This window comes from Conger conger, chromosome 7 (genome assembly GCF_963514075.1).
Source record: "Conger conger chromosome 7, fConCon1.1, whole genome shotgun sequence".
NCBI classification, from domain to species: domain Eukaryota; kingdom Metazoa; phylum Chordata; class Actinopteri; order Anguilliformes; family Congridae; genus Conger; species Conger conger.
Genome location: NC_083766.1, coordinates 39,722,215 through 39,732,715, shown reverse-complemented (window position 1 = coordinate 39,732,715; position 10,501 = coordinate 39,722,215).

Genomic DNA, 10,501 nt, shown 5'->3' with positions numbered 1-10,501 from the left:
TGTGTTTTGTGTGTTTCTAATATTTTCCTTCCTAATTTGTAGATGAATTATACATTTGATGACTCAATCTTCAATTTTGATATATACAGTATAATAATATTGCAATGGCAGATATGCTACCTGGTATTAGTGGTACAAATCAATATTCAGTCCTTAATTTTGATCTTATCTAAGAGGGTAGATCTTATCTAAAAGGGTGCCTGCAGCACCAACTGCAGGAACCTCTCAGTTAAGTTGAAGGTGTATACCTTCCACTGGGTATACCTTCTAGAAGGCTCTAGTAGATTAGTAGAATGTGACGCAGTAAAATCTCAATCCTGGAGTTAATCTCTAACAGTCAGTCCTGGAATAGAACTGTCCAGTTAGAGTGTGCAGGCAAAAATGTCTGGAGTCTTCTTTACTCATTTACAGTCGTTTTAGGATACCAGTCCTGGTGTCTTTCTCAAAGAGTACTTGCATAATTTACAGTGAACTCCAGAATTATTGGCACCCCGTGCTGTAAACTAAACAAAAAAATAATTAATTGACATTAGCTTTATTTTCCAAATGCATAAAGTAGTGTGCTTTTTTAATGATTCAGTAGAATCAACCAAATCTTTCACAAAAAAAAAAGAATTTCCTCAAAAAGCAGGTTCCACAATTATTGGTACTCCTGGTTTAATACTCTTTTCCTAGAAATTGGTGATGAAGTCAGAGAACACATTTGGTGAAATTCTTGACCATTCCTCCATGCAGAAATTTTCAGAATCATTGATACCCTTGGGAAACCCCCCTGGATCATAATTGTATGCTTAACACACATCAATATTTCCCAAATTCGATGTACAATGCCTGACAAAGACTGTCATAAACTACAGTGAGCACCATAATTCATTTGACAGTGACATATTTTTTGTTATTTTGGTTCTGACCTCTGATTTTGAAAGGATTCAATGGCAATGAGGTTGAAGTATTAGCTTTAATTTCAGGGTATTTTGATCCATATCGGGTGAACTGTTTATAAATTATAGAACCTTTTGCACATAGTCCCCTCCATTTTCAGGCATCAAAAAAAATTGAACAGTTAATATTTGGTTGCACATCTGATGCATAGACATCACCAGACACTCCGATTATTGACTCGGAGAGTCAAGGGTTTTCCAGTTTTTGACCATCAAAAACCCATTCATTGGTCTAGCAGTATGTTTCGGGACATTGTCTTGTTGCATGATGAAGTGCAGTCTTTTATTAAGGTAAAATAAGATATTTCTGTAGACTTCATAATTAATTGTTCTACTTCTGTCTGCAGTCACATCAACAAAGTAGATAAGTGAGCCCTTCCACTGGCAGCTTGGGCCTGTATGGCTACCAGTTGAACAGTCTTCTACATATGGTAGACTTTGGCACATCTACACCTGAAGAGTGTTTTTGTTTTGCTTCTGTTTGGCTATTGTCAGGGGTGTTTTCTTCACCATTCTCCGGTCATCCACTACAGTGGTCTTCCTCAGTCTACTGGGTCTTTTCGCATAATTGAGATCACCAGTTGCTTTTTTCTTGTTAATAGTGAACCAAACTGTTACACATGGGCATGCCCAGGGTTTTTGCAATGTTCCTGATTGATTTATCTTCATTTCTGAATCTAATGACGGCCAGCTTAATTTGCATTGACACTGCTGTCTTCCTCATGTTGTCACAGCCCAACAACAATCTCCAAAGGCAATTGCAAAGTCGAAAATCAAAACTAGACATCAACAGCTCTCTTCTGTATTTTCTAATGACATAAATGAATACACCTGCAATACACCAAAATTAAGCCAATTTAACAAATACTTGTTGTACCTTAAAATGTGGGACCATGTACAAAGGTGCTGTCATTTATACATGGTTCATCCAATATGGATGAAAATACCATTAAAGTAAACTTTATTTAAACGTTATTGTCGTCTGGTGTAACGTAAACTGGCAAGATGGCCAGCTAACGTTAATGCAGTGGGGATACATTATTGCAATAGCATTGCTTGGCTAACGTTGTGCAGTGGAGGTACATTATTGCTAGTAATGTTAGCTATTGTTATTTTGTGAAATGTTAAAAGATAAATGTAGTAACCATTGTATAAAAGCATTATGGAACTCAAGCCTGTGGTATATCATGGATATTGGCACAGCTTGCGGGGTGGTTAGGCACGACACGAATACCACAGGTTCTTGTTCCATAACGCTTAAGTATGGTTGAGGAACCTGTTGATTTATGACTTCCCACAGGAGTATGTGTATTTTACTTTTTTTGCATTAACCAATCATCTTGGATGACAAAAACATGTTGCAGTATGTCTTGTTTTTGTAATAACCAGAGTATCAACACTAATGTACAGTGCAGTTTGTATTTTGATGAAGTATTTTCACAGTGGTACATTTTCTGTAAACATAACATGACATAAGGTAATGGCCCAGCAATGCTCGCCTTTTCCTACCACTAAGTGTACCTACTGCTGAGTTTGCTTAAAAGCTAAGTATCTAACAAGCCTAGTCTTCAAAACCCAGTTTCTGCCTCTACTACATTTACTGGCAAGCTATTCCACTCATTGACCACTCACTGTGTGAAAAAAATACTTTATAATATATGTACGGAACTTCTCCTTTGACAATTTCCATTTGTACCCTCTCGTTCTGCTAACCGAACTCACCCTAAACAATCCCCAATAATTCACTTTGTTAATCCATTTAATGAATTTAAATGCTTCAATCAAGTCCATCCTAAGTCTCCTTTTACTAAACTTTGAGATTAAGCATCTTAAGTCTATCCTCATAACTCTTATCTTTTATACATGGAATCAATCTGGTTGCCCTTCTCTGAACCTTTTCCAGTGCCTCTATAGCTTTCTTATAGTGCGGTCCTCAGAACAGTACTCCAAGTGTGGTCTAACAAGAGTATTGTATAAGGTGAATATAAACTTGGACTTATACTCAATACTCTTGGCTTTGCATCCTAGCATCCTATTGGCGTTTTTATTTGACTAGAACCTGAAAGTGTTACGGCAGGGAGGACAGAGGAACCAGAAGCAGACACAGGGGTTTGAAAGTTTACTCACAGGTGATGGGGCAGACAGAGCGTAGTCACAAAACAGGCCAAGGTCAAAAACCAGGGGGTCAGTCCAACAATGCAAAGGTACAGAAATCCACAACAACGAAAGAATAGTCCAGGGAAGCAGGCAGGGGTCAAAACCGGAAATCCAATCAACAGGGGCAAGGACTCAGGAACAGGGGCAAGGACTCAGGAACAGGGGCAAGGATACAGGAACAAGGGCAAGGATACAGGAACAAGGGCTCAGGAACAAGGGGGCTAGAACTGGGGGGAAGGAATAAAGGGCTCGGAAACAAAAACAGGATAAGACGAACTAGCCACGTGCAACTGAAAAGGACAGGTATAAATACACAGGGGAATGAGACAAACTAGGCGGGGTGTGGGAGTGAGGGCAGTCTAACAAATAAACATCAGGTGAGACACATGAAAGGGTAATAGGACAATAACGAGGGGGAAACAAAAACGCGGACTGGATTCACAATGACACACATGTAATACAAACGGCTCGGACTAGAGAGTAGACAATTGCAGAGAATCAGGAGATGCAGAGATAGAGAGACAGGTGCGAATACTTCGCTGAAACTAAGCAAGTAATCAGTGATAGAATAGGGAGGCGGAGTTACAGAACAGAATTGAAACTGGAGATGCGTTAGTAAGTTAGTGAAGTGATTTAAATTACAAATACCCAAAACTAGTGAATGTTAGTCTGTTAGTTTGACAAACATATTAGTGTGTTAGTATAATTAGTACTGTACAAATTCTATGTTAGTTGGGATTAGTATATTAGTGCTATGTACAAACATGAAATGGAGAGAAAGCAGGAAGTAAGTAATGCAAGATGGGAAGGAAGATTGAACCCCGGAACTACCGTAAACACCCGAATAGTAGGGCACACAGACAAGGGAGTGACTGGACTAGTAAACATTCAGACTCAGACATCACAGGGGAAGACAAGTGCAAAGACTAATGAATGTAAACAGAACACCAGACATGAATAAGAAAAATAATAAATAACAAGAATAACAAATATAAACAATAATAAACTAACACACAGAACACAGGAACATAACAGTACCCCCCCTCCTAAGAAACGCCTCTTGGCGTTTCATCAGATACCCATGGGGAGGAGGAGCAGGGAGGGTGGGAGGAACAAGGGAAAAACAGAGAGCACAAAAGAAATGGAATGATGAGGGCAGCAGTGAGGGGAACTGGGTAGGATCTCGGACGGAAACGGGGGTCTCGGAAGGGAGCTTGGGGTCTCGGACGGAAACGAGGGTCTCAGACAGAAAAACGGGGTTCTCGGAAGGGAGCTTGGGTCTCGTACGGAAACGAGGGTCTCGGACGGAAAAAACGGGGATCTCGGACGGAAACGGGAGTCATGGAAGGGAGCTTGGGTCTTGGACGGAAAAACGGGGGTCTCGGAAGGCAACGGGGGTCTCGGAAGGGAGCATGGGTCTCGGACGGAAAGGAGGGTCTCGGACAGAAAGGAGGGAGCTCAGGGGGGTCTGGGAGGGAACAAAGGGAGCTCGGGGGCTTCTCGGAGGGAACAAAGGGAGCTTGGGCGCTTCTCGGAGGGAAGGAAAGGAGCTCGGGGGGGATCTTGGAGGGAACAAGGGGTCTCAGAGGGTTCTTGGGGGGAACAAGGGGTCTCAGAAGGTTCTCGGAGGGAACAAGGGGTCTCAGAGGGTTCTCGGAGGGAACAAGGGGTCTCAGACAGACACAGGCCCGGGGTTTCAGACGGACACGGGCCCGGGGTCTCAGCTGGGCACGGGCCCGGGGTCTCAGGTGGGCACGGGCCCGGGGTCTCAGGCGGGCACGGGCCCGGGGTCTCAGGCGGGCACGGGCCCGGGGTCTCAGGCGGGCACGGGCCCGGAGTCTCTTTCTTCTTGACCTGGAGGGGTCTGGAGCCCAAGTCAGCGCATGGGCCGGGGCCCGAGCCTGGGACTGGGCCAGACATGGCCCAGGGGCAGTCCCCGGGCAGACGGGGCTCGGAACCCGGAGACGGGCAGTCCTTGGGCAAACGGGGCTCGGAACCCGCAGACGGGCAGACGGGGCTCGGAACCCGCAGATGGGCAGTCCCCGGGCAGGCGGGGCTTGGAACCCGCAGACGGGCAGTCCCCGGGCAGGCGGGGCTTGGAACCCGCAGACGAGCAGTCCCCGGGCAGACGGGGCTCGGAACCCGGAGACGGGCAGTCCTCGGGCAAACGGGGCTTGGAACCCGGAGACGGGCAGTCCTCGGGCAGACGGGGCTCAGAACCCGCAGACGGACAGTCCCCGGGCAGACAGGCAGTCCCCGGGCAGACGGGGCTCGGAACCCGCAGACGGGCAGTCCCCGGGCAGACGGGGCTCGGAACCCGGAGACGGACAGTCCTCAGGCAGACGGGGCTCGGAACCCGGAGACGGGTACTGGGGTCGAAGGGGAAGCTGGAACTGGTGTGGTTCTGGATGCCGGGTCAGGAGTGGAGTGGGAGAATGGATAAGGGATGGGAAAGTGAGTTGGATATGGCGTGGTCCAAGGAGCTTGGCCTGGATCGCATGGATAGCTGCGAGCTCTGCAGTGATCTGCTCCAGTCTCCACATGCGGGCCAAGTGGACAGATGTATCGTACGCCATAACCAAGGGGAGGGAGGAGTCTGCTGGTTCCATGCTGGCTAGTTTGTTCTGTTATGGCAGGGAGGACAGAGGAACCAGAAGCAGATACAGGGGTGTGGAAAATGGCAAGTTTACTCACAGGTGATGGGGCAGACAGAGCGTTGTCACAAAACAGGCCAAGGTCAAAATCCAGGGGGTCAGTCCAACAATGCAATGGTACAGAAATCCACAACAACAAAAGAATAGTCCAGGGAAGCAGGCAGGGGTCAAAACCGGAAATCCAATCAACAGGGGCAAGGACTCAGGAACAGGGGCTCAGGAACAAGGGGGCTAGAACTGGGGGGAAGGAATAAAGGGCTCGGGAACGAAAACAGGACGAACTAGCCGCGTGCAACTGAAAAGGACAGGTATAAATACACAGGGGAATGAGACAAACTAGGCGGGGCGTGGGAGTGAGGGCGGTCTAACAAATAAACATCAGGTGAGACACATGAAAGGGTAATAGGACAATAACGAGGGGGAAACGAAAACGCGGACTGGATTCACAATGACACATTGCAGAGAATCAGGAGATGCAGAGATGGAGAGAGACAGGTGCGAATACTTCGCTGAAACTAAGCAAGTAATCAGTGATAGAATAGGGAGGCGGAGTTACAGAACAGAATTGAAACTGGAGATGCGTTAGTAAGTTAGTGAAGTGATTTAAATTACAAATACCCAAAACTAGTGAATGTTAGTTTGTTAGTTTGACAAGCATATTAGTGTGTTAGTATAATTAGTACTGTACAAATTCTATGTTAGTTGGGATTAGTATATTAGTGCTATGTACAAACATGAAATGGAGAGAAAGCAGGAAGTAGGGAATGCAAGATTGGAAGGAAGATTGAACCCCGGAACTACCATAAACACCCGAATAGTGGGGCACGCAGACAAGGGAGTGACTGGACTAGTAAACATTCAGACTCAGACATCACAGGGGAAGAAAAGTGCAAAGACTAATGAATGACCCAGAACACCAGACATGAATAAAAAAATAATAAATAACAAGAATAACAAATATAAACAATGATAAACTAACACACAGAACACAGGAACATAACAGAAAGGCTTTGGTCAACTATGCTCCAAGTCTTTTTCAACTTCAGCACTATCCAATTTTGTACCCCCATGATGTAATCCTGCTTTATATTTTTATTTCCCACGTGTAGAACATTACATTTAGTTGTACTGAATTTAATTTGCCTGGTTTCCGCCCACTGCTGGAATCTGTTTACATCTTCCTGGATTACTTTAGTAGATTCCATACTAAGCCTCCTAGTTTAGTGTCATCTGCAAATTTAACTAAATACTTTCAATGCCTATGTCAAGGTCATTTATGTAAATGAGAAAGAGCTGTTGCCCTAGCACCAATCCCTGTGGAACTCCACTTCCCACAATACCCCACTCGGATAAGGCCCCTCCTACTACTCTCTGTGTTCTCTCCCGTAGCCAATTACGAATCCACTTCAAAATGGCTCCTATAATTCCTACCGTCCTCATTTTGATAATGAGTTTGTCATGTGGAACCTTATCAAATGCTTTTTGGAAATCTAGATATCATCATCATCATCATCATCATCATCATCATCATCATATGCCCTGCTATCATCAAAACACTTGCTAGCTTCCTCAAAGAATGCCAAAAGGTTTGTCAGGCATGACCTATACTCTCAAAAAGCATGCTGGCTATCCATTAGAATGTTATTATTTTCAAGAAATAATTCCAGTTTGATAGATTCCAGTATTTTACATGTGAGGCCTGCAATTTCCTAGATCAGTAAGGTCTCTTTTCTTATATATTGGTATTATATTACCTTGTTTCCAGTCATTTCTCCAGTTTCTAAAGACTATCAGTGGTTTAAAAATGATCTCACTTAACTTTTTGAGTACCCTTGGGAATATGCCATCGGGGCCTGCTGCCTTATTTGTCTTTAGTTTATGTAATTTATCCAGTATTTCTTTATCCCCTATCTCGATATTGGCTTAGACATTCTTAGCATTGAGTATGCCTTCCATTCTACTAGTAACCTCCTCCCTGGTAAAACTATCAACAAAGTAGCCATTTAAGGCATCAGCAATATTTTTATTCTCATACAGCGGTTCTCCTTTGTTACTCTTAATGCACTCAACCTCCTTTTCTGACTAAAGTATTGAAAGAAGTGTTTGGGATTGCATGTTTTTGTGTTTTGAGAAAAGAGCATTGCAGTTCTTCCAAACTGTTATGGCATCATAATGGACTTTGCAGACATGTTGCAATCAATTGGGCTTATTGCGAAGAAAGCAGTACACTGATTTGGAAATACTCATGTTTTCTATAGTAGTCATTTCAGTTTAGTGATATCTACTATTTTCACCTATTTTCTTATTCTTTTTCTTGGTACTAAGTTTAATCAGAACCAACTTAAATGATCTGTTACATTTACTCAATGTTTTATGTAGCCTATACACTCCACTTTTTTAGGTAGACCTGTACACCAGCTTGTTCATGGAAATATTTAATCATATTTAATATTTAATCACAACAATCTCTTGAGATGGCAGAGAATAGTTAGAAAAAAAACAAAAAACATCCAAGGTGAATTCCACAAGAGATGGTTGCCGGCTATATAGCCGAATACTGCACTGGTAAAGACTGGCTAATTTTGTAAGAGCAAATTGTAAGGTAACGTGATGTCGATTTTTCAATCGCCAATCTATTTTAGTTCCAATCCTATCAGTCCTAATTCTAATCACTTATTTGGGAGGTACAGTACTGTGCAAACGTCTTAGGCACCTGTAGAACTTTTTATACAGATAGGATTATAATAATTCAATGAAAGGTCCTAAATAAACATACTATACATTTTACATTACATTTTACTAATTTGGCAGAATAGTTAACTATTCTGCATCAATAACTGAATCAAATCAATATTTTTTTGTAACCACCCTTTGGTGTTAATACTGCATCACTTCTCTGAGATATGGGACAGCGTTGACTAAGACAATCAGCAGGGAGGTTGTTCCAAGCATGTTGGAGAACTTGCCACAATTCTTCTGCAGACTTTGGTTGGCTCCTTGCTTCTGATCTCAGACAGCCTTGATCAAGTTTTTATGTAAAAAGGAGTAAATTGCTTACAGTAATATGTTTCATTCAGAAAAATGTTTGCATTGATATTGGCAGTATGGCATACTGGTCGTGTGCCAATTTTCCTGGCCTTGTGCAATCTTCACTTTGCGTTTTTACAGCTCCATCTTCGCCAAAGAAAATAGAAGCCCAAACAAGTGCTGGCTGACTGGCTTTGTTTAAAAAAGAGAAACATGTTTGTTTATGGCTGAGAATGTGAACAACACAAAAAAGAATGAGTGGCTCACATTCTCAGTCAACATATCATTGGTAACTTATGAAATATCCCAATTTTGTAGTTCTCTGTGTGCCTCTCAATCGTCCAAACATAATGCTGTTGTTAGCCATCTTAATTTCTATTGGAAGAAGGAGCAGAGAAAATATTTTAAAATTGTAGACTTCATTGAACAGTTATTGTACAAATACATTTAAATTAATTGTTGATTATTAATTGTTTACTGAGGATCACTTCGATCATCCAGCTCCACAGACAGCAATAGGTCAGTGAGCCTCAGATGTGGATCCTCAGAGGCAGCATCACAAGATGATGTAGGCCTATAGACACAGGCAGCAAAGCCAGTAAAATAATGTCTTCAGCTAAAAACTAAGCTCAATACATGGTCAATTTAGTTAAGTTGACGGGGCTGCCTGTAGCCTTGTGGTTAAGGTACATGACTGGGACTGGAAGGTTGGTGGCTCAAGCCCTGGTGCAGCCATAAGATCTGCACAGCTGTTGAGTGAAGCCTTTTATCCCATATTGTCCCCTGGTTAGTCCAATCAACTGTAAATTGCTTTGGATTATAATTTTATTACATGCAATGATGCGTAATGCATAATGCAATGGCCATGTGTAATGTGCAATTAGACAATCAGAAAGACGAAATGGACATCCATTAATGAAACACTGCGATTATGTGTGAAATGTTGCAGGAATACATTGGCGTTCACATTTCTTAGTGTATGTTTCACAACATCTTATGCTGTCTACAGATGCGATGATGGAACATTATCACGGGTGGAACCCCTAGAGGTGCCTCCAGGAACCCTTTTTAAGGTTATCTGAGGAACCTTTTGGAAAGGTTCCTTGAAGACATTTTCAGGGGTTGAAAGGTGCCTGGAGGATTCTGTTATGTCCGGAAATAATAATAATAATAAGAAGAAGAAGAAGAAGAAGAAGAAGAAGAAGAAGAAGAAGAAGAAGAAGAAGAAGAAGAAGAAGAAGAAGAAGAATTATTATTATTATATTACTAATAATAATAAAAAACAACATTGCTAGACCTACAGATTTATTTAAATGTACTCATATTTGTTTTTATTTTCTAAACAATACATTTTTTTCAATAAATCTATAGTGCATGGCAATTAATTCAATGTTTTGAGACATCCCAGAAATGACAACTTCATTTAATAAGGTTTCCAACCCTAGGATGCTTAGGAGAACCATTTTCATTTCAAGGAGGATTATTTTTGCAATTTGCAATGACTTGCAATGACTCAAAAATGAACTGCTGACAGAGGAAGGGTTCTGAAATGAAATTTAAGATTAAGGAACCAAGAGGGTTCTTTTTTGAACCTTTACTTTTTAGAGTGTAATAATGTTGTTGATTAAGTTCAATTTCTGGTGATGAAAATGATAATTTTGAACATTCTAGGTTGCATTCTTTTACATTATGATCATGGGACGATTTATTAAACGTCTTAAT